Source organism: Euprymna scolopes, chromosome 19, assembly GCF_053919585.1.
Source record: "Euprymna scolopes isolate OS-2025 chromosome 19, ASM5391958v1, whole genome shotgun sequence".
In the NCBI taxonomy this organism is placed as follows: domain Eukaryota; kingdom Metazoa; phylum Mollusca; class Cephalopoda; order Sepiida; family Sepiolidae; genus Euprymna; species Euprymna scolopes.
In genome coordinates, this window is record NC_136500.1 from 16,472,308 (window position 1) to 16,499,089 (window position 26,782).

Below are 26,782 nucleotides of genomic sequence, written 5' to 3' on the forward strand. Positions count from 1 at the left end.
AAATTGAAACAGGTGCCCCCCGGTGATTCTGTTTGCGTCCTTTTTAGTTTAGCAGGAGTTGCGTCCCTTGATTTCCCTGTAAACTGCAATCCTGCCGATATTAGTGTTGGAACGATTATTCAGATTTGGAAAAGAATAGGAACATTTGAGGGTATTGGAATCGGTATCAGAAAAATTTGTGCTTTTTTCTGATGCCAAAACGATTCTTTAAATTGTTTTTTTTTTTTTTTTTTTTTTTAATTTGATTTTGTTTAAAGAAAAAACTCCCATTGCGGTTAGTAATAATAATAATAATAATAATAATAATAATAATAATAATAAAAAATGTTGTCTATTAGTAATAAATGCTCGAAAATTCTTTGAACTGCTTTTTGTTTTTCTTTTAACTTATTTTGCCTTTCATAACATTTAATTGCGGTATATTACACTTTTTCAGTTTTTTGCCGTTCGAAGTTAACAACTCAGCTCTTTATTCAAAGGGGTTAGGTTCTGCCTCGACACCGGTGACAGAGTACAAGACTAGCTTTTCGGACTGTATCTGTGTAGCTTAACCAATTAAAATATCGTATTTTACGACCTGGTAACGCCGGACGGTGTACATACATATATATATATATATATATATATATATATATATATATATATATATATATATATGTAACTACTTCATTTACTCACATAAAATTAATATACGAAAGTATAAATTTATGCGTAAACTTTAAGTATTTACTTCAACAGTACTGCTCAATACATATATATATATATATATATATATATATATATATATATATATATATATATATGCCGTTTTAGATGAGGATTGATCCTTTCTCAAATTCGATAAGACGCACCTGAATAAAATCGGAGATTACATCAGCCGAGACGTGGTGAGAATAATACCCTAGATACAAGAGTAGCAGTCAGAATAAATAAATAAACACTTTCAAGGTTAAACAATCAGCGATAGAAAAAAAAAAAAAAAAAAACTAAAAGAAATATTTATATTAAAAACTTTTTAAACAATTAAAAGGTAAATTAATTGTAATTTTTTTCTTTTTAGATCAAATAGAAAGAAAATTTATCTTAACTGTAGAAAACATAATTGAAAACAAAAAGTAAAGTAAAATAAAAAGAAAACTTCAGCAGCCGACAAACAAACAGAAGCGTGAAACTCACTTCAAATTAAAAAGTACTTCTTGACTGGAAAAAAAAATGGCTTCTCTTAAATTCCCAATCGACACATAAAAAGATTATTTCGATTTTGTTAATAATTGATAATTCTTAAGCGTTGTCAAGTTTTTCTATCGGAAAATTGTTGACTTTCGAAATTTTAAAAGGCCGAAGACATGTGCTTAGGATAACTTTAATTTCCGGTCGCCAGATGCCGTTTCTGAATTTCCGGTTACGTGACTTCCGGAAAAGTAAATCAGTATTTTTTTTTTTTTTTTTTTCCACTCAGATTTACCTTTAAATCACCGACTTCATTGACCCTGATCAGTTCCAGATACGACAATTCGCGGAGACAAAACAACAACAAAAATAAAAAATAAAACAAAAACTGATTGATTACTGGCTAATGGGCCAAAATGGTGATCTATCCAACGCATTTCAGGTGAAAACATTATTACAAACTTACGTATCATGTCGAAATTAGTATAAATTCCAAAACTTACTAAAAATGACACAGTAGAAAAATAATTAGTAGAAAAAGAATTCATAAACCTCGGTTTATCATATTTTAATGTGGAAAATTGTGCTACCAATTCAGTAGGACAAATTGACTTATCTGCCTTGATTTAAATTAATATTCCGCCATTTTTAAACAAAATCTCATAACGTAATTGTGGATAATTTTTTTGTTAAAAATATATCTATTTAATATTTTTTGGAAAATTTCGACATGACACGTAAGCATGCAAAAAATGTTTTCATCTGAAATACGTTGGTTGAAAACATCACTAATTTAACACAAACATCAAACCCTATTATGTCTAGCTGAAGTTGAGTTTTAAAGATTCCTAAAGTTGAACGATCCCGAACAAAATTGCCGACCCACAACACATAAAAACAAAACATGAGGCCTGCAGAAGAAAAGATAAATTGGGTGGTACGTTTTGTGTCGACTTCTGGCCGCCAGTGTCCATCAACCATAATAAATTATAAGCACGTGCAAAATGAATAGCTAATGCTTAAAATGTACAAACATTTTGACCCTTCCCTTTACTTAAAAGAAAAATCACCCAAAATCAGGAAATTAACCAATTTTAATGGAATTTTCAGTATTTAGCAAATAATAATCACCGAATATAATGGAACCCATTATTTTCATTTGAACCTTAGTGGAATATTTGTTTAAACAAAAAACACCTTTACTAAAGTTATGGTTTTCATTAGTGAAAAAAAAAATGATTAAATTTATTTTTGCTTTTTTATGAGAATAAAAAATCATACATTGTAACAATAAAAAAGGACAGTTAATTTTTTCAAGAACATTAGAAAAAAAACCCTAATATTAACAAAATAACGCAAAGAAAAATTAATTTCTCGAACTACTGATATTATCATTGAATTAAGCATTGTTTATTTAATATTTTAAAATGAAAAAAATTGTAGTTGCAAAAAATATTTCCTGTTTATTTTTAAGATTGCATTATAAGTCTAATTTTTATATGCAAGATTCTAATATTGTCCTTGCCTGAATTAATGTATAATCTTCAGCGTAACATAATTTATATATAATCTTGAAAAATAATAAAAATAAGAAAATGAAAAAATTTAAAAGCAGGAACATAGAAAAATAATTAAATTAAAAAATAGTAAAAATTATACAAATGTTCACGATAGGAATGTACAGGTGCACGACTGGGGATAAAAAAAGAAAACCAGTTGGTTTTGCACTCCCTACCTCCCTCCATCTACCTGACATCATTCTCAGACAGCCTTTTGACTTTCTGACATTTTGGGCTTCCGTAGAATCCATACTTAGACGACTTCATTTTGTTTTGTTTGCATGAAACCAGAATCTCTCACTTTTGAGGGCTAATTAAGCTATTTTGTTTCTTTTGTACAAACGAGGTGTTTTTATTTATTTATTTATTTAATTCAATATATTTAGACTTTACTAATTATCTTTGAAGTAGACCCACCAAACTAATATTTATCGTTCAAGGGATTTTTACAATGAATGTATTTAACTCCAGAATTTAGCTGAATTTGTCAACGTCCAAATGTCGCCATGAAAACATTTTTCATTATAACTTTTTCGTTACATGTACAAATATTTTTTTTCTTTTTGGAAATTAACTTTAGGCTGTAATCTTTCACATACAATCAAAAAGTAATTGGAAACCTACAAAACAAATTATAATAAATCGGCTTTCAAAACTATGTTCCCCTATCTTTTTCAGCCATTATTGCCCGTACCTAAAGGATTTGTCTCACGTGACTTAAATTCAACAATCTATCACAACCATTCTTAGTGGGGTGAAACTATCTTTCATTTCTGGAAACAAGCACCAAAATTGGCACACATACTCCTTAGATATTGCTATTTTGATAAAACCCACTAGTCATCTTAAAAAATTCCAAAATTCAAAATGGCGGCCATGTCAATGAATAACCAGGGCACACTGGTGGCTCCACTGCTGTGAAACTCAGCATGGGGTTCAGTATCAGCTGAATAATCATTTAGTCTAGCTAAGAGATTATTTCAGTGTCCCAAATGCTTTCTAATAAGCCCTGCATCAGTTAGCTACATATACATGTAGATTACATGTAACTTAAAACAAATGTTTAGTTAGACAACTGCATCCGAATCAACAAGATGTTCTAGCGTGGTAGAGCTGAACCAAGGGTAATGGAGGTTTAGATTGCTTTGGTGTACAGATCGCATGAGAATTAAATGATATTGGATGAACGATCGGGTTAGGTGAAAGGAATATATTTCTATTCCTGAACCCATTTGTATCCCAAACCTCATTGTGCATACATCAAGGTAGTAAAAGGATAACCTTCAGCCTTAATTCAGTAAATTCAGTAAATATATTTGTAGTGATATACAAATTAAGTATAATTTACATATGAGCAGATAGCTCATATTTATAAACCGACACCAACTAGAACAGTTTGGTTGTTGAATGCTTGCTTAGCATTATACACATCATATCAGTGGCATCGCCGACAGGATGTTCTCTGGTCTTTGAAGACCCGGAATACGTAGTTACTTGGATTCATTGCTTTGCTGCTAATGCGAGAAGCAAAAAGTTTTTCAACTTTTTGCTTCTCGCATTAGCAGCAAAGCAATGAATCCAAGTAACTACGTATTCCGGGTCTTCAAAGACCAGAGAACATCCTGTCGGCAACAAAAAACAAGAAGGGGAGAATGAAATCACCGACTTGTTCATGGCTAACGCTGATTAAGTTGGTGAAGCAATTATGAAGGTTGCTACAATGGTTTACCCTCGAGAGCTAAAAGAAATGACTTTCGAAAAAATAAGTCAGGTTATCAAGGGAAACATGAGGCCAAAGAAAAGACTAGTGATTGCAGAAAGGACCAAGTTTATGGCAATTAAGCAGGAAGTGGATGAACCGATAGTAAAATATTTACACTGGTTAAGAAGTGCGAGTAAATACTGTGACTTTGAAAAACTAAGGACAGAAGAACAGACAACAGAAGAAGAGTTAATCCAACTAAGATTGATTGAAGGTATGCATAATTCGGCACATAGATATAAGCTAATGGAACAGTTACAACTTACAATCAGAAACGAGAATTGCTTCATAAATATTAAACCTTTTCTGGAGCAATTTCACATGTTCTTTTCCATCTCGACATGGTAAGAATATTGGGAAACTAAAAATGGCTTACACTTCTAGACATGCCCTTGAATATGTGTCTAGAATTTATACAACAGCAGGACTTAATACATAACTACAACCAAAATAAAAAAAATTCCTACAAAGAAATAATCGCTTACACGTATATGGTAGAAACGAAAAGAAAAACATGTACTTACTGAGGTAAAATTCATGAAATGAAAAAAGAAAAATGCCCAGCATTTGGAAAAACATGTTCAAAGTGTTTAAAAAAGAATCACTTCCAAGAAGTATGTAAAACGAAAAATGTGGAAAGAATAGACGATTAAAATAGACAAATTTTTAATGTTATAACTTTTGCAGCCTACTAATCTAAAAACACTAACATGTTTAGTTTTTTATTTTTTATTTTTTCTTTCTCCTTATCTCAAGTTTGACTTTAATCCTGAATATTTGTCTTGTTTTCTTATCTTTCTCCTAAATCTTTTTTTGTCAAAAATACTATTATTGACCAATACTTTTTCTTATATTTAAAACGAAAAAAAAAAAAGTCTCTCATAAAATTGAACATTTTCCAAATTATATTTGCATATTATCTGAACTCAAAAACATGCAGCTTTTTTTTTTTTTCTTCTAAAGTATGCATTACTTCTAGCTAAAGTTAATACGTAACCCTAAAGGTATTACTTCTTACCAGATTTTTAAACGAGTTAAAAATAACCAGACTTTTTCAATTTGATAACAGTTCCATTATAGCATATTTATTATGGGGTGGAGCTGGAACGGTTTAACATCCCAGCTCGACCTAGATAAAGGCAAAAAGTATCCATGCATTAACATGGGAGGGGAGACTATCTTCAAGTAATATCCTAATCCGGGAATGGGGCAACGGACTTTAAGTAGATATTAATAAGTCCTTCTCACCTTTTTATTTTATTTTATTTTATTTTATTTATTTATTTTCCCAATGGAGAGTAGATAATGCATGCGGATGTGCTATCGGCAGCTCCAGTAACTCTCGCTTCTCCTTTTTTGTCCTTCAGTCTTCATTTCCAATGAATGATTTTTCTGACAAAGGGTGAAGAAAAAGCTGCTTTCTAGGTCGGTAGTACTTTGTAAAGAGTAGCCTGAGATGTCGGAAAATTTCTGTTTCTATGTCTATCCTTGTGATCATGTCACTAGTAAGAGTGCTGGAGGTAAACGTTTCATCTGGGCTGACGTTACCCGCCTGATAGTCATGGACCCAAACCTTGGATTAACTACTAAGGAGTCTGTTCTATCAGCAGGTGCAAAGTACCGGGGCTGCTGTATTGCCATTTGGTTAATGGATTCTGGACCATACCGTAGTTTCTGGTAGGGCCTCTCGATGCCATACTAGTGGGTAATTGTTACGGCTTTACCTTATCATGTGCTACAAAAAAAAACAAAAAAAAAACTTCTTGTCTTTTTCTCTCTTACTTTCCCTCTCTGTCCTGCTCCAACCAAGTCTACCGACCTGCTCCACAAACCTCAAAACCTTAACAATCATGACAAATCTCCAAAAAAGAAGCATGAATAAACCTAGAACCCCATCCTCCAACGTAGACCCCTACTACCAGGTCTCCTTCTCCAACATAAGGGGTCTACATTCCAACCTTCCAGAGATTGAAACACAATTACAGGAGATGAAACCGGACATATTTTTTCGAAGTGAAACTGGCATAGGGCCAACCACTTCTCTAGACGAATTTATAATTAAAGGATACATCAACAACATCTAAATCTGACCCCCCCCCCAAGATAGCCATGGGCATGGAATATGTGCCTACATCAAAGATGGCTTTCCATGTGGTAGGGATATCTCCAGAGAAGACCCTAATTTACCTTATATGTGCTTCCGGGTTGCACTAGCTTACACCACTGCATTTATATTTGCCCTCTATCGCCCCCACAACAGTGGGGTTACTATCTTTAAGAACATATCTGAGAAATTGACCACATCCTGTCTGCTCATCCTTTGGCTAACATTCACATTTGCGGTGACTTCAATGTCCATAATGTGGAATGGCTGACCCACTTAAATAAAACCGATGATGAGGGGAGGTTTTGTCATGATTTTGCCATTGCTTATGACCTCACTCAGATTGTTCACGAACCCACCCATGTGCCCGATACACCCGGTCAATATGCAAGTCTTCTAGACCTTTTCCTCACGAATTCCCCTGAGCTGTGTTCATGTTCCGTTCTATCTCCTCTGGGATCCTCTGACCACTCCGTTGTATCAGTTAAGATAAAAATGAAATGTAATAAGTCTTCAGACGTACCTCTCCACTGTACTGTATATCGATACTCTATGGCTGACTGGGATAGCTTCCGTACATTCATATTTGACCTACCTCTGCATTCCATGTTTAAAAAGGATGTGTCCTCTATAATATCAGACCTGACCGAGTGGTTAATTGTAGGCACAGACAGATTCATACGATCCAAAAAATTCTAACAAAAACCTAACAGCCAGCCATGGTTCTCCCCTAAATGTGCTACTGCCATCGCGCACAGAAATCACTTTTTCCATAACTACCAACGTAATAGATGTACTGAGACTAAAGCTGCTTTCAGGACTGTCAGCAACCACTGTAAAAGAGTAATAAAACATACAAGAGAGCTATATGCTCAGTCTGTTAAATCCAAAGTAGCTGAGCAGCGGCTTGGTTCCCACCAGTTCTGGCAAATAGCAAACAGGATCTTGAACAGAAGTGTGCGTTCTATCCCAACTATCATCAATGGACCTGAGGTCATCTCGTTAGCATCAGACAAGGCCAGACTATTTGCCAAGAACTTTGCAGCTAATTCTACCCTATGTGACAATGACCATCAACTCCCTATATTTCCTCCTATAACAGACAACACACTATGCAACATATAAATATCTGTATGTAAGGTCGCCAAGCTAATCAAGAACCTTGATTCTAGTAAAGCAACTGCCCCTTACGGCATTCCAGTTATAGTGCTGAAAAAGCTCCAACCTGAACTTGCCCCCATACTTACAAAACTGTTTAAGCGTTGCCTTAAGGAGAAGTGCTTTCCAACACCCTGAAAAAACTCATCAGTATGCCCTGTATTTAAGAATTCAGGTGAAAAGTCATCTCCCTCTCAGTACAGGCCAATAAGTCTCCTGTGTGTCATGAGTAAGTTGTTGGAATCCATATTAAATAAAGAAGTAGTCAACCACCTCAACAGAAACAACCTTCTTAGTGACATGCAATATGGTTTCCGCTCCTCAAGATCTACAGCAGATGTGCTAACGGTTATATCACATAGGATTAGTGAATCTCTTGACAAAGGTTTCCTTTCCAGGGCAGTTGCTCTTGACATATCGAAGGCCTTCGATAAGGTATGGCATAAGGGCCTACTTCAGAAAATTTCCAGCTACGGTATTACTGGAAATGTTTTCTCAATCATTAAATCATTTCTCTCTGATAGGTTCATAAGAGTAGTGGTTAATGGGCAGAAATCAGAGGCCCACAGTATTAATGCTAGAGTCCCTCAGGGGTCCATCCTGGGCCCAACTCTCTTCCTGATCTACATCAATGATCTCCCAAAACACTTAAATCATCCGTTGACATCTATGCTGATGACACGACCATCTATGGCAACACATCAAAGGCCGTAAATGACAAAGTTCTCTCTAATTCTCTCCCCTCTGATCTTGAGCACTTGGTACAATGGGGGAAGAGGTGGCTGGTCACTTTTAATGCATCCAAAACCAAGCTTCTATCCTTACATCATCAATGCTCTGTTCCCCATCTGGCATCAATTGAAATGGATGGCTCTCTTGGGGAAGCTCCATGTTTTGACAAGCTTCTGGGTTTGACCTTTACTTCTGATCTGAAATGGAACACATACATCAAGTCTGTTGCCAGGAACGCTGGGAAAATGGTGGGATCCTTCTTCCGCTCCAGAAGATATCTCACTACTGATGCAATTCTCTATCTGTATAAAAGCCAAGTACGTCCAAGGATGGAGTACTGCTGCCACATCTAGGCAAGAGCTGCTAAAAACAGCCTATCCTGCCTTGACAGAGTGCAAAATAGACTTAGTGGTTTAGTGGGGGATGCCCTTTTCTCTTCCCTGCAACCTCTCTTCCACAGAAGAGATGTTGCGAGCCTGTCTTTTTTTTATTGTTATTTCCATGGCAGGTGCTCGTCTGAGCTCCAATCCCCCGTCCCCCCTCGCCAATCTTTCACGAGAAACACCCGTCTGGCTGAAACTACTGTCAATAATTTTCCCCACTCTTTATCTGTGCCTAAATCCTAACGTAGATTCCATGAGCAAAGCTTCTTTCTTAGAACTGCACGCCAGTGGAACTCTCTGCCGCTTGCCTGTTTCCCACCTGACTACAATTTGGACGTCTTCAAGTCCAACATAAACAAACTCCTGACAAACCACCCCCTTAAGTAAGACACTCTATCAAAACCCCCAATACTAATGATTACTACAATACTATCTCATTGATTACTGTACACGCAATAACCCTTTTCCCTGAGTGGCCTTCGGGCCTTGATAAGTGGTGACCCCCATGTAAAAAAAAAAGAATATAAAGAAGGATAATATACAAAATACTGGATCAAGGAATGGAGATACAAAAATAAAAATGAAAATCAACAATTGTGTTGTTGAAATGCAGATAGATACTTGCAGTGAAGTAACCATAATTCCTAGAAATTTGTGGAAAAAAATGGAAAAACTGCGTTTAAAAAAAAGCAATGCACAATTACGTCAGTTTGATGCCTTGGTTATAGCAATTATGGCTTACTTTGAAGCTTCAATAGAACTAAAAGAAAAATATGAAGTAGTAACCATTACAGTTACAAATTGCCAAAAAACGCATGGACTATTGGGGAATGATGAATTAAAAATAAATTCAACGAAGTTGATTAATGTGATAGAAATGGAAAAAACAGAAAGATTAAAAAATTATGAAGCTAGCTTGAAATTAAAAGAAAATGCCCCCCCACTCCTACTATGAAGCAAGAAAAGTACCAGTGCATTTATTACTGTTAGTAATAGCTAAGTTGCGAAAGTTAATAAAGGAAGATTTATTAGAACCTGCCCCTTCAGGAGGAAGTATTGTGGTATTAAAAAAAAAAAAATACAGTGACTTGAGAATTTGTGGAGATTATAAAATAGGGGTGAACCATAAAGTTTGTGCCAACTCGTACCCTATTTGAATATGGAAGTAGCTTTACATAAACTTGCCGGAATGAAAGTATTTTCAAAGATAGACCTAAAATCAGCTTACCACCAAATTCCCATAGATGAAAATTTTAAAGCAGTGATGATGATAAACACACTTATAGGTATGTTAAGGTGGAAAAGGATGCCGTATGGCATAAAAACGGCAAGTGCAATTTTTTAAAAAGCTATTGAAAAAGTAATAGGAAATGTTGAAAATGCCATCTGTTATCAAGACGATATTTGTGTTTGAGATTTAAATGAAGATGATTTAAAGAAAAAACTAAAAATATACTGAACCGACTAAGAGATGCTGGCATGACAGTAAATACAAAAACGTGTGTAACCAACAGTAATGAAATATCATTTTTGGGTTACTCAATATCAAAGGAAGGGATCTATCCAGATGAAGCGCTAATAGAGAAAATTCTAAAAGTGGCTACACAAAAAAATAAAAAAGAGTTGGAGTCTTTCTTGGGTTTGGTAAATTTTTATAGAAAATATGTACCAAAATATAATGAGCTGACAGAACCATTTGCGAAGTGAAGAAAAAAAAATGTGGAGTTCATTTGGTTAGAACACCAACAAAAAGCTTTTGAAAACTTAAAACAGATTCTGGCAAAAAAGCCAATAGTACAAATTTTTTATCCTAAGAAGGACATAACTCTAACTACTGACACTAGTGAGCATTCTGGAGCCGGTATTTTGTCACAAGATGGTCATCCCGTAATGTATTTATCGGGAAGATTAACAACAACTGAACATAATTATTCTAATATAGAAAAGGAGGCACTAGCCATAGTGTGGACAACGGACAGAGCAAGACAGTTCTTGATGGGAAAAAATTATTGTTGAAAAGTGATCACAGACCACTGGAATTTATTTTCAACCTAAGAAAAGAACTACCAAAAGTTACAACATCCAGAATATTACGCTGGGCAATCAGACTGATGGCATTCGACTTTGACATTGAGTATGTTAAATGGAATATGATATCGCACATTGATGCCTTATCTAGATTGAGGTTTTATAGAGAGGATAAGGACAAAAATGACGATGAATTTTAAGACACATTCCTGCACCTTATAGAAACCGATGTAATATCTGTAGATAAAATGGCTACTGAAACTACAAATGACCCAGTGTTAAACAGAATAGTGTTGAGGATAAAAGAGAATCACTGGGGAATTTGTTCAATGGCTGAAAAACCATTCAAAGAAATAAGACATAAACTGACTTTGGAAAATTGGGTAATATGTAATGGAGACTTAGTAGTTCCTCCAGAAACACAGAGAAGCCAGGTTATAAAAAGTGTATATGATGATGTACATTGTGGAGTAGCAAAGAAGATTAAAATTGAAAGCATGGTGGTGGGAGTACTCAAGAGACATAGAGGACTACATAAAAAGATGCACAAAATGCAGAAAACTCAGGAATTTCAAGCAAAAGAAAATGCATATGTGTCCCTGAGAAGCAGAACCGTGGGGCAGAGTACACCTGGATCATGCCTATGTCAATGAGATAGGACTATTATTAATAATATCAGGTTGGCCTGAAGTGGTGAAAGTACCTGATAAAAAAAGTACCACCGTAAAACAAATATTAAGAGTAATATTTTCGAGAAATGGGATACCGAGAACATTGGTGATGGATAATGTGCCAGAATTTGTGGATGCTGATTTGCATGAATGGTTAAGAAAAATAGGATGCAGACCTTACAAGACCCCTCTCTACCACCCTCAAAGTAACGGGATAGTGGAAAGGATGGTCCAGACAGTAAAGAAGGGCATAAAAGCATGCCTGCAACAGAAGGAGAAAATGCTTTCCTACTAAGATTATAAGATTAAGTTATAGAACAATTCCACATGCAAGTCAGCTTGGCAAACTTAAAATGTTTGTAATGAGGCTTCCAATGTCTTCTGCAAACTTAGCAAGTACCCACCAGTAGTGGATGATGAAGACCTTGAGACCTTAGGGAAGTTTGTGGTCATGATGTACGACAGATTCAGTACAGCTGAAGGTGTTGATGCTGCAAGGTTGGACATGTTTGCTCGGAAGCAAAGGCCATATGAAACCATTCCACCAACCCTAGGAGCACTGAAGCAGCATGTAAAATGTGCTGCTTACCAGGTAGGATGTATCTGGAGTCGGTCAACAGTACTTCAACTGGAAATGCAGACTCCTACCAACTGGGGCAGGACAAAGATGGGAGATTTGTGGCACGTCATCTGGACAGATCTCTCACTCATTGCAGGAAGTTGCCAGCAGCTAACCAATTGTGATTGCAAGTTGGAATGCTGTAGACGATGCAGGTGCAACTTATTTGGTCTAACCTGCACTGTTCTCTGCAACTGAAGATGTGAGATTTAGAAGGGAAGAAACTTATGGAAAGATACAAGGAAGCCACTGAGTAAGTCTATGATTCCAAATTCAGATTGAACATTATATTTCTGTCCCAAAAGATTATTAACAGAATATTAATTTGTTTTCTACATTTTACACATTACTAGTATTTATCTATGAAGTAGTCACTTCATAATTCGGTCATTTTAGTACATTCAGCTGATATTGAATCTAATGCTGTTTCACAGTAGTGGTGCCACTGTAGGTTTTGTGAATACGTTCAAGAGATTAGATAGGTCTACAAAACTTATAATAGAATGATGAATAAAGTTGATCAGATTCTTTCTTCAAGTTCACCAGGATCAGGAAAGGACCTTAACACACTTCAGCACTTATGCAGAACATGAACCGCGCTGGAACAATGGTGTTATGTAGAAATCCATTGCTTACTGTTCTGTATCTTCATAACGCACCGCAAAAATTGGATTCAACTTGAAAAATTAAATTTAAAAAAAAATTTAGGATATAACGGGCCAACTTACCAGAGTATAGCTGCCCAGGGCGGGGGCGATTTCCAAAACGAACGATTGTTTTCTAGCTATGCTAACAGATGGCAAAAAGAACCTTTTATTTCTTTTTTTATGGTGGCTTCAAATAACCAAAAGTTTTAGACCAATCAGAAAAAAGGTTAATTGTTCTTTTTTTTTTATTCTTTAAAGTTTATTATCATTTATATATAGATATATTTTTATTTTTAGTTAATATTTAATAAAAATATCAGAATACGACACCACACCACCAGTGTGCCATGGTTGTGCATTGACATCCACTCTATTGGTACGAGGAAGCTAGTGAGTAAATCCATGATTGCAAATTCGGATTGTACATAGTGAAAGATGTATGATTAGACACTAAAATCATTTAAATAGGACAAGTCTATGAGAAATGAGATATTTCTGTGTATTTAGTGGCAGCCATTTTAAAAAATGGCCGCCATTTAGAATTTTGGAATTTTTTCAGGTGGCAAATGAGTTTTATCAAAATAGCAATATCTAAGAAGTGTGTGTGCTTATTTCCAGAAATTAAAGATTCTTATGAAATTTTGCTGTTATCTGCTCCACTTTCTCTTTATTACAAAGAAACAAAACAAACAAAAAAATTTGCTTTCAATATTTAAAAATAAATCTATTTATATATATATATATATATATATATATATATATATATATATATATATATATATATATATAAAAGACAGAATATGTGTTAGTGTGTGCACATTTTTTGTATGTCCGGCAACGGCTTTTGGATAGGGGGCGGCACTTGGGAGTGGGGTGGGGGGCACTAATTCTTACAATTTTTTATATACTACCTAGATTATAATAACTCCAATTTACGAAAGGAAGGCGTGTCTATCTTTTATTTGAGCGGCTTTTACACGCTATTTTCATGATATTTCTTACTTTCTGCATGTTTCTTTGGCTTTTTTGTATAAAAATGAAACTGATTCGAAAAAAAAAAAAATCAAGTCCCTGGCTCCCGTGGCCAGCAGGTGTCGAAGGTTTGATTACTGTGGGGCAGACCCCTTCATATCAGACAATTGCTATTCATTAAGACACTGCCAGAGCTCCCCGCTCTTGGAGCGGATTTCTCCAACCAAACTTAAGTCAAACTTAAGTGTGTGATTTCATTTCTTCTCCTGTGTCAACTCATTCACTTTCACTTTCTGCATGTCAACTTTTTAATTGTTAAATTAGAACCGTTTTCACTTCCTGTCCTGTCGTGGCCGAACGATAAGATGTCAGGTTTTTTTTCACTTTCACCTTCATGTCACGGCTTCGGGTTCGAGCCTACCTGCCTACTACAACTTTTTTTTTTCTCAACACACACCTACAAACACCCGGGCAATACCGGGCACCCGCGCTAGTAAATAAATATAAACGAAAACTCATTTTTAAGTCCTCTTTGAATATTAGCTAACTTCACAACATTTTTTTTTCTTTATGGTTTATTTTTATTTTGTTACTTTTCAAAATAGATTTAATCTTGATGGATTTCCCCACATTAAAAACCAACCTTTTATGCTTTCGAATTTAATATTATTTTCTTTGAATTATATTTGGATGAAGTAGGGAATTAGGACACTGACTGGCTTCATTGCAAAGAAAGAAAAAAAAAAAGGACACATTTCAAGTGACACCGGTTTGACCTTAACCTTTGTACACACATTGGCTCTGTAAACATATATCATGACAAGAAAACTTAAAACCAAACTTTAGATTGCTTAATAAATAAATAAAAATGAGTTATATTACTATATCGCCAAAATAAAACTTTTTCATACAAACTTTGGATTGTTTTTTTTTTTTAATAATAGTAAAAACGAGTTATCTATTATATAAATCTCACCTGTCTGTTTAAATGTATGTATGTATGTTTTTTTTTTTTTTTTTTTTTTTTTTACATAGGCATCACCACATTATCAAGGTCAAGAGGCCACTCAAGGATAAGGGTTAAAGAGTGTACAGTAGAAATTGGACAATATAGTAATCATTAGTAATGAAAATTTGGTAAATTTGATAACTTATATGGAACGGCTCATCAAGAACTTATTTACGTTAGACTTGAAGACAACCATATTGTAGTCAGCTGGAAAGCAGGAAAACGGAAGACAATTCCACAGGCGTGCAGTTCTAAGAAAGAAGCTTTGTTCATGGAATCTACGTTTAGGTTTAGGCACAGATAAAGAGTGGGGGGAATTATTGATAGTGTTTACAGCTAGACGAGTGTTTCTTGTGAAAGTTTGGCGAGGGGGGGACCATAGATTGAAGCTCAGTCGAACACTTTCCATGAAAATAACGATACATCAGAGACAAACTCGCAACATCTCTTCTGTGAGATAGAGGTTGCAAGGAAGAGAAAAGGACATCTCCTACGAGGCCACGAAGTCTATTTTGAACTCTATCAAGGCAGGCCAAGTCCTTTCTAGCAGCTCCTGCCCAGATGTGGCAACAGTATTCCATCCTTGGACGTACCTGGCTCTTATATAGATAGAGAATAGTATCAGCAGTGAGATATCTACTGGATCGATAGAAGGATCCGACCATTTTTCCAGCGGCCTTCTTGGCAACAGATTTGATGTACATGTTCCATTTAAGATCAGGAGTAATGGTCAAGCCAAGAAGCTTGTTAAAACTTGAGGCCTCCTGAAGACGAGAGCCATTCATTTCAATTGATGCCAGATGTGGATCAGAATGTTGATGATGTAAAGAGAGAAGCTTGGTTTTAGATGCATTAAAAGTAACCAGCCACTCCTTACCCCATTGTACTACGTGCTCAAGATCAGAGGAGAGAGAATTGGAGAGAACTTGGTCGTTTACTGTCTTAGATGTGCTACCATAAATGGTAGTGTCGTCAGCATAAATGGCTACAAATGATGTAAGGATGTGATTTGGAAGATCATTAATGTAGATCAGGAAAAGAGTTGGGCCCAGGATGGACCCCTGAGGGACACCGGCATTAATACTGTGAGCTTCTGATTTTTGCCCCTCAACTACTACTCTTATGAACCTATCAGAAAGAAATGATTTAATAATTGAGAAGACATTTCCAGCAATACCATAGCTAGAGATCTTATGAAGTAAACCTTTATGCCATACCCTATCAAAGGCCTTAGATATGTCAAGAGCAATTGCCCTAGAAAGGTTGCCTCCGTCAAGAGATTTGCTAATCCTATGAGATGTAACTGTAAGCACATCTGCTGTAGATCTAGCAGAACGGAAACCATATTGAGTGTTACTAAGAAGGTTATTTTTGTTGAGATGGTTGATTACTTCTGTATTTAACACAGATTCCAGCAACTTACTCATGACGCACAGGAGACTTATTGGCCTGTACTGAGAGAAGGATGAGCGATCACCTGAATTCTTAAATACAGGGCATACTGATGAAATTTTCCAGGCAGATGGGAAACTATTCTCCTTAAGACAACGTTTAAACAGTTTTGTAAGTATGGGCGCTAGTTCAGGTTGAAGTTTTTTGAGTACTATAATTGGAATACCATCAGGGCCAGTTGCTTTACTGGAATCAAGGTTTTTGATTAGCTTGGCAACATCACGTACAGATATACGTATATCACATAGCGTGTTTTCTGATACAGGAGGAAATATTGGAGGTTGGCGGCCTTGATTGCAAAGGGTAGAATTAGCTGCAAAGTTCTTGACAAAGAGTTTGGCTTTGTCTGATGCTGACGAGATTACCTCAGGTCCATTGATGATAGTTGGGATGGAGCACACGCTTCTGTTCAGGATTCTGTTTGCTATTTGCCAAAACTGGTGGGAACCAAGCCGCTGCTCAGCTACTTTGGACTTAACAGATTGAGCATACAACTCTCTTGTATTCTTTATTACTTTCTTACAATGGTTGCTGGCAGTCCTGAAAGAGGCTTTAGTTTCCATACATCTATTACGTTGGAAACAGTGGAAAAAGTGATTTCTGTGCGCAATGGCAGCAGCACATTCTGGAGAGAACCATGGCTGGCTGTTAGGTTTTTGCTTAAATTTTTTCGAGGGTATGAAACGGTCAATACCTACAATTAACCATTCCGTCAGGTCTAATACTATAGAGGACACATCCTTTTTAAACATGGAATGCAGGGGTAGATCAGATATAAATGTACGAAAGCTATCCCAGTCAGCCTTGTATGTATGTATGTATGTATGTATGTATGTATGTATGTTTGTATGTGTGCCTAAAACTTTCGACAGAGGCGACGGATTTTCATGAGATCAGTATCATTTTGAAGCCGCCCCTTTGGACGACAAATATCGAAAAATTGGCTAAAAACATTAATTCCCTCACCCTCAACTGGCCACTTTTCTACAGGGAGGCGTCGCTTTTTTCACTAATATTTTCGATAGTCATTCCCTCTTTTCGATTGACTAGCCTTAATTTAAACCCACGTTACTTCTGGTTTGGTGATGGGCACAACAGCAGAGACGTCACGTTTTTTTTTTTTTTTCAAATTCTTTCCTTCCTTCACAGTATGGTTTTGAGCCTGCCTGCCTACTAACACTTATTTTTTAATTTTTATTTTTTTTGCTCAACACACGCACCTCCAAACACCCGAGCAACGCCAGGTACCCAGGCTAGTATTATTAGATGGCGACAATAAAACTTGGCGGACCTGAACGAGAATCACCCCCTCCCCCCATAATATTTTTTCTGTTTGTTCTTTTTTTGATTTTTTTCAGTGGATTATTATTGATTGGACACTAATATACCAGACTAGCAGTTCAGTCGGGCTTTGCTTGGGCCTTATGTGCTGTTCATAACTTGCTCTACGTGTGAATACACTTTATGTAAGATTTCAAATGTTTAGACCAAAATTTGTCTAAGTAATTTCATAGAGACCGCAGAGGTAATTTTAAAAAACTTTGATCCCTTAACATTTATTATTTTGGTTTCAAATCAAAATATAAAGTTTTACCCATGTCTAAGTTACCTATATCTAAAATTTCAAGTCTTTAGACCCAAAATTGGCAGAGGAATTTGGTAGAATCTGCAAAGGTCAACTCTTTCAACTTTGACCTTTTGGCAACCAAATTTTCGCACCAAAACTGATTAAAATGCTTGCCATATGTCTGAATATCCGTTATGTATAAATTTCAAATATTTAGACCCAAAATTGGCTTGAGTAGTTTGCTAGACACCACAAAGGTAAAATATTTTGGACTTTGTGACCCCAATTTTAACCCCTTAACATTTATTTTTTTGGGCTCAAATCAAATTAAAAAGTTTGATCCATGTCCAAGTAACCTACATTTGGTAGAGTTTTCAAAGGTCAAATCATTGAACTTTGACCCCTTGACAGCCAAATTTCTGGTTGAAAACCGATTAAAAAGATTTTCCCAAATCTCAATACCCCTTCTGTCAAATCTCGAGTCTGTAGACTGAAAATTGACAGAGTTATTTCATAGTGAAATGTACACAGACATACACGCACATACATTTTCACTTTTATATTATATATTACTAGCATGGGTGCCCGGCATTGCCTGTGTGTTTGGAGGTGTATGCTGAGCAAAAAAAAACAAAAAACAAAAAAAAACAGTCAATTTTTAAAAAATTTGACACTATTATGACCCCTTAACATTTATTGTTTTGGGCTCAAATCAAGTTATTAAGTTAGATCCATGTCCAAGGAACCTATATCTAAAATTTCAAGTGTTTAGACCCAAAATTGTCGGAGGAGTTTGGTAGAGTTCTCAAAAGTCAAATCGTTGAACTTTGACCCCTTAACAGCCAAATTTTTGGCCAAATCTCAGTACCCTGTAAATCAAATTTCGAGTCTGTAGACTAAAAATTGACAGAGTTATTCTGTACGGAATGTACACAGACAGACAGACAGACAGACAGACAGACAGACAAACACGTTCACTTTTATAGATATATAGATTATATGTTATTACATATTTTTATCTCACAAAAAAAGCAAAAATGTCAGTTTTTAGTTTTTAGGGAGTTGAGTTAGTGCTTTTCAGGCACTCCCTAATAAAATAAATAATTCAACACAAGCTTCACTCGGATTCTCTCTCCTCTGATCTCGAGCGCGTGGTTCAGTGGGGGAAGAGGTGGCTGGTTACCTTTAATGCATCCAAAACCAAACTTGTATCCTTACATCATCAACGCTCTGATCCCCAGCTGGCATCAATTGTGATGGATGGCTCTTGTCTGGGTGAGGCCCCGTGTTTTGACAAGCTTCTGGGTTTGACCTTTACTCCTGATCTAAAATGAAACACGTACATCAAGTCTGTTGCCAAGGTCGCTGAAAAGATGGTGGGATCCTTCTACCGCTCCAGAAGATATCTCACTACTGATGCAATTCTCTATCTATATAAAAGCCAAGTACATCCAAGGATGGAATACTGTTGCCATATCTGGGCAGGAGCGGCCAAAAACAGCCTATCATGCCTTGACAAAATAGACTTCGTGGCTTAGTGGGGATGCCCTTTTCTCTACCCTGCAACCTCTCTCCCACAGAAGAGACGTTGTGAGCCTATCCTTGTTTTATCGTTATTTTCATGGCAGGTGCTCGTCTGAACTCCAGTCTCTGGTCCCCCCTCGCCAATCTTTCACGAAAAACACCCGTCTAGCTGAATCCACTGTGAAAAATTTCTCCCACTCTATATCTGTGCCTAAAGCAAAACGCGGATTCCATGAACAAAGCTTCTTTCTTAGAACTGCACGCCTGTGGAACTCTGTTCCGTCTGCCTGCTTCCCTCTGGACTACAACTTGGATGTCTTCAAGTCCAACGTTAACAAATACCTAATGAAACGCCCCCTTAATTAAACACTTCATCAAATCTCCACACTAACGTAATGTACTTGCAATAACCCTTATCCCTGAGTGGCTTCCGGGCCTTAATAAGTGGTGATCACTGTGTAAAAAAAAAAAAAAAATAAAAAATAACAAGCTACTGAATAAATGAACAAACAACTTCGTAAAACTTAACAAGGAAAAGATTTATTGAAGCAAGTCAGGGTAAGATGCCAAAAAGATATAACTAGGATAAAACTTGTCTGCCTTTGCCCGGTAGTTATTCCCAAGTGGAAATCGTCGATACCGGTGTAGGCGGAGAGAGAGAGATAGTGAGGAAACAGGTCCGCTCTCTTTGGCGTCTGGCTGGAAAAGGAGGAGTTTTTCTCGTCCGGAATGGAAGCAGTTAGAGTTCCTGAGGGGTAAAGAAGGTCCCTGCACTATGCTTCTGATTGGTCAGTATGTGCCTTATCGCACAGTCAGGGGAGGCACTGACACACAAAAAAAGAGTTCTATTTGTTTCTGCTACATAACCCCTTGCTTAGGCTGAAAGCCGACAGAGAAAAAGGTAGTAGAACAAATAGCAAAAAAAAAAAAAATTAAATAAAAATATCAATTTATTTAAGTTATTTTTTTTGTTTTTATGAAAAGGAGAGAAAGAAAAGTTTCTTTTTTAACAGAAATATACAGTTTGACATAGTTTCTTTGGCCAATATACCCATCGGCCACTACGTGTAGTGGTCACATACCTGTTCTCACGTGGAGCATTTACCTCAGGCGTATGATGATGCTGTGTGTATGTTGGAGGAATGTGTGGCTCATCTATTAATGTGTCCAGAAAGGCTCTTTTTACCCTATCTATGGAAACTGTCTCTTTTTTACCACTAATGTCAAGGATAAAGGTTTTATCAGTGCGTGAAAGCATGTGATAAGGGCCAGTGTAGTGTGGAGTTAGGGGAGCTTTTACTGTGTCCTTTCTAAGGAACACGTGAGTCCATGTTGATATGTCCTTCGGGACCAAAGATTTTATGGTCTGTTCCCTAGGGTGCATCGGTGGTAGCTTACTGAGATAGGTTCGTAGTCTGTTGACATACAGAGCTGGGTCAGTTGTTGTACCTCTATCAGGGTCAGCATCTGACCTGTCAACGATAGAGGTGCTCCATAGACTAGTTTGGCTGCAGAATATACCAAGTCCTCTTTGATTGAGGCACGACAGCCAAGAAAGATAACCGGTAAGTACTTGCTCCATCGCTGTTGGTCAGAGTAAGCACGTAATGCTGCTTTCAATTGGCAATGGAAGCGTTCTATCATCCCGTTAGAAGCTGGGTGATAGCTCGTTGTCCAAATGCATGTGATCCCTAGGATCCTGGACAGTCCCCAGAATAGGTGGGATTCGAATTGTACACCACGATCAGTGGTGATGGTGGTGGGAACTCCGTAACGCGATATCCAACCTGATATAAGGGCTCCCGCTACAGATTCAGCCGAAATGTCATTTAGGGGAATAGCTTCAGGCCACCGTGTGAAACGGTCTATGCAGGTCAGGAGATAAGTAAATCCCTGACTGACCGGCCATGGTCCAACCAAGTCTATGTGAACATGGCTAAATCGAGCGTCTGGAGTGCTGAATGTTCCAAGGTGTGCATGGATATGTTCGTGTACCTTTGACTTTTGGCAGGATACACAGGAACGTGTCCAGGCAGTGATATCATGCCTCATATTTGGCCAGAAAAATCTAGCTGTAATTAGCTTCACTGTGGCTTTGCATCTGGGGTGTGCCAGGTTGTGTAAAGTGTTAAAAACAACTCTACGATGAGTCTTTGGAACAAATGGTCAAGGTGAATCTGTTGAGGTGTCACAGATGATCTGCATGTCTGAGGTAGGTACGGGCAGGTGACGATGGATCCAACATGTCCAGACTAGGCTGGTCTAAGGCCATCTGCTGTAAATCAATATCCGATGGTGAGGACAGAGAATTAATGGAAAGGTGAGACAAGGCGTCTGCTGCTGTGTTCTGCTCACCTGAGATATGTCGGATATCGCTGGTAAATTGCAAAACAAAATCCAAGTGGCGTGTCCAGCTTAGAATGAAGTGAGTATGTAAGCGGACGGTGATCAGTGTAGATCACAAATTGATGACTCTCGAGTGAATGTTGGAAGTGTTTCACTATGAGATACATTGCCAGCAGTTCACAGCCAAACGTGCTGTAACGTTGTTCTGCCGGTTTCAGTTGTCGCGAAAAGTATGCGAGAGGTTGTAACTGTTGTTGGTGCTGCTGTTGCGACACTGCACCTACAGCTGTGCCTGATGCGTCAACGACCAGTGAAAACTGGGCATCAGGTACAGGATGTGCAAGTAGAGATGTTGTCGCTAGTTTTGTATTCACTTCATTGAAAGCTTTGAGCTGGATTTTATTAAGTGAGATTTGCTCATTTTTCTTCTTCCTGTTACATAACAGGTTGGAAAGAGGAGCTAAAAAATCCGCACAGTGTGGGATAAAGCGTCTGTAGTAGTTCAACAGACCGAGGAAGTGCCTTAGTTAGCAAAGTGAAGTAGGTGGTTGAAGGTCTTGCAGAGCCTTCACCTTTTCCAGTAATGGAGATATACCATCTGGGTTGATAATGTGGCCCAGGAAAACTAGTGACAAAGTACCAAAAACGCATTTACCAGGGTTAATCCTCACCTGGTATTGCTGAAACAGTTCAACAGTACAACCATGCAACAAGGAAGCAAAATCCTGTATATGTGGGATTGGGTAACGATCAGGTACCGTCATGGCATTGAGTCATCGGTAGTCTCCGTCACGTTTTGGGACCATATGCAAAGGGGAAGCTCAAGGACTGGACAAGAGGCATATTATTCCCAACTGTAGCATATGATTGAATTCAGTCTTCACTGCTTTAAGTTTATCAACAGGGAGGCGACGAGTGCGTGAGAACGCAGCAGCACCTGTGGTTTCAATGTGGTGTTTTGTGGTGTGCGTGGGTTTGTTCACCACAAAATTTAGGTTTGTTAATTCCAGGTAGGAGTGTAGCAACTCATGGTAAGGATCATTTAAAGTGGCAATGAAAAATACCGGGCTGATAGATGGGACAGTTGACATTATGCCAGGGATGGAAAGTTCTGTACTAGTGTCTATCAGCCGGCGTCAACGCATGTCTACCGTTAAATCAAAATGATGCAGGAAGTCTGCGCCTAGGATGGGGTAAGGTAAGTCCGCTACGGTAAAAACCCATGTAAAGTCTCTCCGTAATTCCAAGTCCAGAGAATGTGAAATTTGACCGTACATGGGAATGGGAGAATGATTTACCGCTTGCAGTGTGATAAACGACACTGGTAGCTTCTCTTTAATGAGTTTCAGTGGCCAGATACTGCAAGCTGCACCCGTATCAACCAAACAACGTGCTTGGGATTGAGAGTCCATAACGAAATAGTTGTTAGAATTTTGTGGAAAGCTTGCCGTGCTCGTCTTCCCACTATCTAGTTTTCCTGGTTAGGAAAAGAACAGGGCATTTTGCATTTTCGTGCCTCAGCGCTATAAGGACTATGGTAAAAACATAGTCCTGGCATGTTTGAACAGCGATGATGGTATGGGGAAGGTGAGCGGCTTTTGAAGTGGTGTCGGGGCGAATGTGACCTGCCCATGTTCAGCTTACTCACCTCTCTGGTGAGGCGTTCGATGGCTGTAAGTATAGCCACCGATGTTGCTTCTTGTGTTAAATTTCTATCCGCCGCAGGGCCCATGGGTACTTCAGATTGTTGCTGAGGTATCGCCGCGGTGGTAGGCCCTTTTACAAAATCCATAACTTTATCCGCCGATGCTGCTACTACGTCGACGGAATGCTTCTCTATCATAGGCGCTAGTATTGTCTTTACTTGCACCAGCAGCTTTGAGAAGAAAAGCTGCCTAATTAGGGTACTGTCAGGGGGGGGGGGGCATCTTCTGCCAGCTTCCTCATTCTGCGGAGTAACTCTGTTGGCCTGCGGTCCCCTAAATGTTCGTTATGGACCAACGTTTCAAAACGTTTTTCTGTCAAGACTGACGTCCGGAGAAGTACCTCCCGCTTTATGCTGTCATATGTAGCGTTAAGAGGGGTGTCAGTTATTAAGTCCTTGACAACAGGAGTCAAAGACGCGGGGAAAGTACTAAATAAAATATGTAATTGTGTTTGCTCCGAAATGTTGTTCGCAGTAAAATATGATTCGAGTTGGACAAACCAAACTCGAATATCACCGGCAAAGGCAGGCAATGTTGTCATTTTAAGAGGAAAATAGACAAAAAAAAATTAATAAATAAACATAGAGAGTTACTAAGAATGCAGGGCAGGGTACAGAAGAGATATGCACCTCAATATGAAGGTGAAATAAGAGAAAGCCCAAACCCAACCCCATCCTCAACAAAACCAAGCCCGGAAAGGTTGTGGACAACACGGTCAGGAAGAATAGTAAAAGATCCTGTTAGATTCAGGGATTTCACAACATAAGTGAAAGGGCAGAATAATCCCTGTTAGGTATGAGGGTATATAAACAAACAAATAGAATACTTTTCAAATAATATAAACATATGCACAAAAATTCACAAATATACATTTTTTTTTTTTTTAACAAATGTTTACCAAAAAAAAGATACAAAAAAGAATTATTTGACAAATAAGAAATTTACAAAGAAAAGGTTTTAACATATATTTATTTATATATATATATTTTTTTACAAAACCTGGAAACATTATGTTAGGTATTAGTTGGTTAATTTGGTTAGTAAGGTAGAAATGGTCACAGTTTAACATCGTTCCCGGGACAATTTACAATTTTTTTTTTTTTTTTTGGTGTGATTTTCATTGTTCATGCTTCTCTTTTTGGGTTTCTGAAAAAAGATTTATTCATAATTAGATTCCAAAAAGTTCGGTTATAAAATGTCTTAATTTTATTCTTTTTATAGGTTCACTAAACCTATAAATATCGGCTATATTATTTTCAGACTTCACATAAGTAAGAGCAATAGATTTTTTCCTTATTTCATCCCTTATAAAATGATATCTGATATCAATATGCTTCGACCTTTGATGAATCATAGAATTATTTGCTAATTAGATACTGGTCTGATTATCAAAATGAATTACTATAGGTTTTTTTTTTACTTAGATCAAGTTTTAAAATAGATTTTAGAAGCATGTTCAGAAAAATTGCCTCCTGCGCAGAATGGGTAAGGGACACATATTCTGCTTCACAAGTAGAAAGGGCAACAATTTGTTGCTTTTTAATTTTCCAAGAGATCATAGGTCCAGTCTTTGACAGTCTAAAACAATACCTCGTTATACTTTTTCTATCCTCAGAGTTACCCCAATCTGAATCCAAAAAGCCTTCTAAATTTAGAGGATATGTAGACTTTTTTAATATTAAAGATTGTTCCTTGGTTCCTTTTAGGTAACGAAGGATTTGTTTTGCATGATTAAGGTCTTTAATTGTCAGTTTCGATAAGTTTGGAGATAGCTTTGTTACAGTGTAACACATGTCAGGCCTTGTTGCAGTCATCAAGTAGATGAGGCTCCCTACAATTTCCCTGTATATTCGATTATCTATGGATTTTGTTTCGGTCCCTATATTTTTACTTATGCCCATTTCAACGGGAGTTGAACGCGGCTTACAATCTTGCATTCCGAACTTGAGTAGAATTTTTTCAATGTATCATGATTGGTTCATAGTTATAGTTTCATTTTCACAGGTAAATTTTATACCAAGGAACCATGACAGTCATCCAAGATCGGCCATTTAAAATTTTTTATTTAATTCATTTTTAACATTTTTTAAAGTGTTGTCACAGTTTTAGGTGAGTAATATATCGTCAACCCAAAAAATCAAAAGCAACAATTTATTACCTACATGTTTGGTATACATGCATGCGTCTACGGGACATTGTTTGAATTCGTGTTCTATTAAATAATTATGGAGTGTTAAATTCCAATTGTGTGCACTTTGTTTTAGTCCATATAACGATTTATTTAATTTCCACACCCAATTTTTACTTTTCATTTTAAATCCCTCTGGAGGGTAAATATAGATTTCACAGTCAATCGGAACATTTAAATAAGCATTTTTTACATCCACTTGATGTATTTTTAAATTGTATTGAGCGGCAAGTTGTAATAAAATTCTAATTGTCGTTAAATTTGTGGTTGGTGAAAATGTTGCAAAATATTCTATTCCAGAAATTTGTGAAAAACCTTTTGCAACAAATCTTGCTTTAAAAGTTTCACTGCCAGAAGCTGTATTTTTTTTTGGAAAAAACCCAGCGTGAAGAAATGATATTTTTATCTGTTGGTTTTGCCACTATTTTGTATATGTTATTTTGAGATAAAGCTTTCAATTCGGATACCATAGCTTGTTCCCATTGTTGGTGATTTTCTGAATTAATCTTCTCGTTATAACTTTCCGGTGTGCTGTTCAATGAATAACAGTAATCCATGGCGTAATCTTGTATCTTTTCAATTTGTAAGAAGTCTGGCTTTTTTCGCTCCCTTATTGGGTATAGACATGTCTGGTTAATATTTTTGTCAGAAGTTCTACTGTAATTGTCGTCGTTATTAATATTTTCATTGTGATCGATTAAGATGCTAGGTAATATTTCATATTTTTCATCCACTGGATTGCCATTTATTAAATTTAATGTATCATTGAATTTTACACATCTAACCCTTTTTATGGCATTTTGCTTTGGGAAGTAGATTAAATATGCCGGACTATTTTTATCGTAACCTACAAAAGTACCTTTTTCGCTTTTATTATTTAGTTTACTGGTGTTTTCTATAAATGCAAAACAATCAGAACCAAATAGATGCATGCTGTTTATTTTAGGTTTTACACCGCAAAACGCTTCATATGGCGTTTTTCCTAGCCTCTTATTTAACAATCTATTTCTGATATATGCTGCTGCCATTAAAGCGTACGTCCATAAACTATGCGCTAATTTCGATTCGATAAGTAGGCATCTTTTCATCTCAAAAAGGGTTCACCATGCTCTTTCAGCGGTGCCATTTTGGAAGGGGGAATATGGTGCTGATTTTTCGTGTTTAATACGGTGGTTAATTAATAGA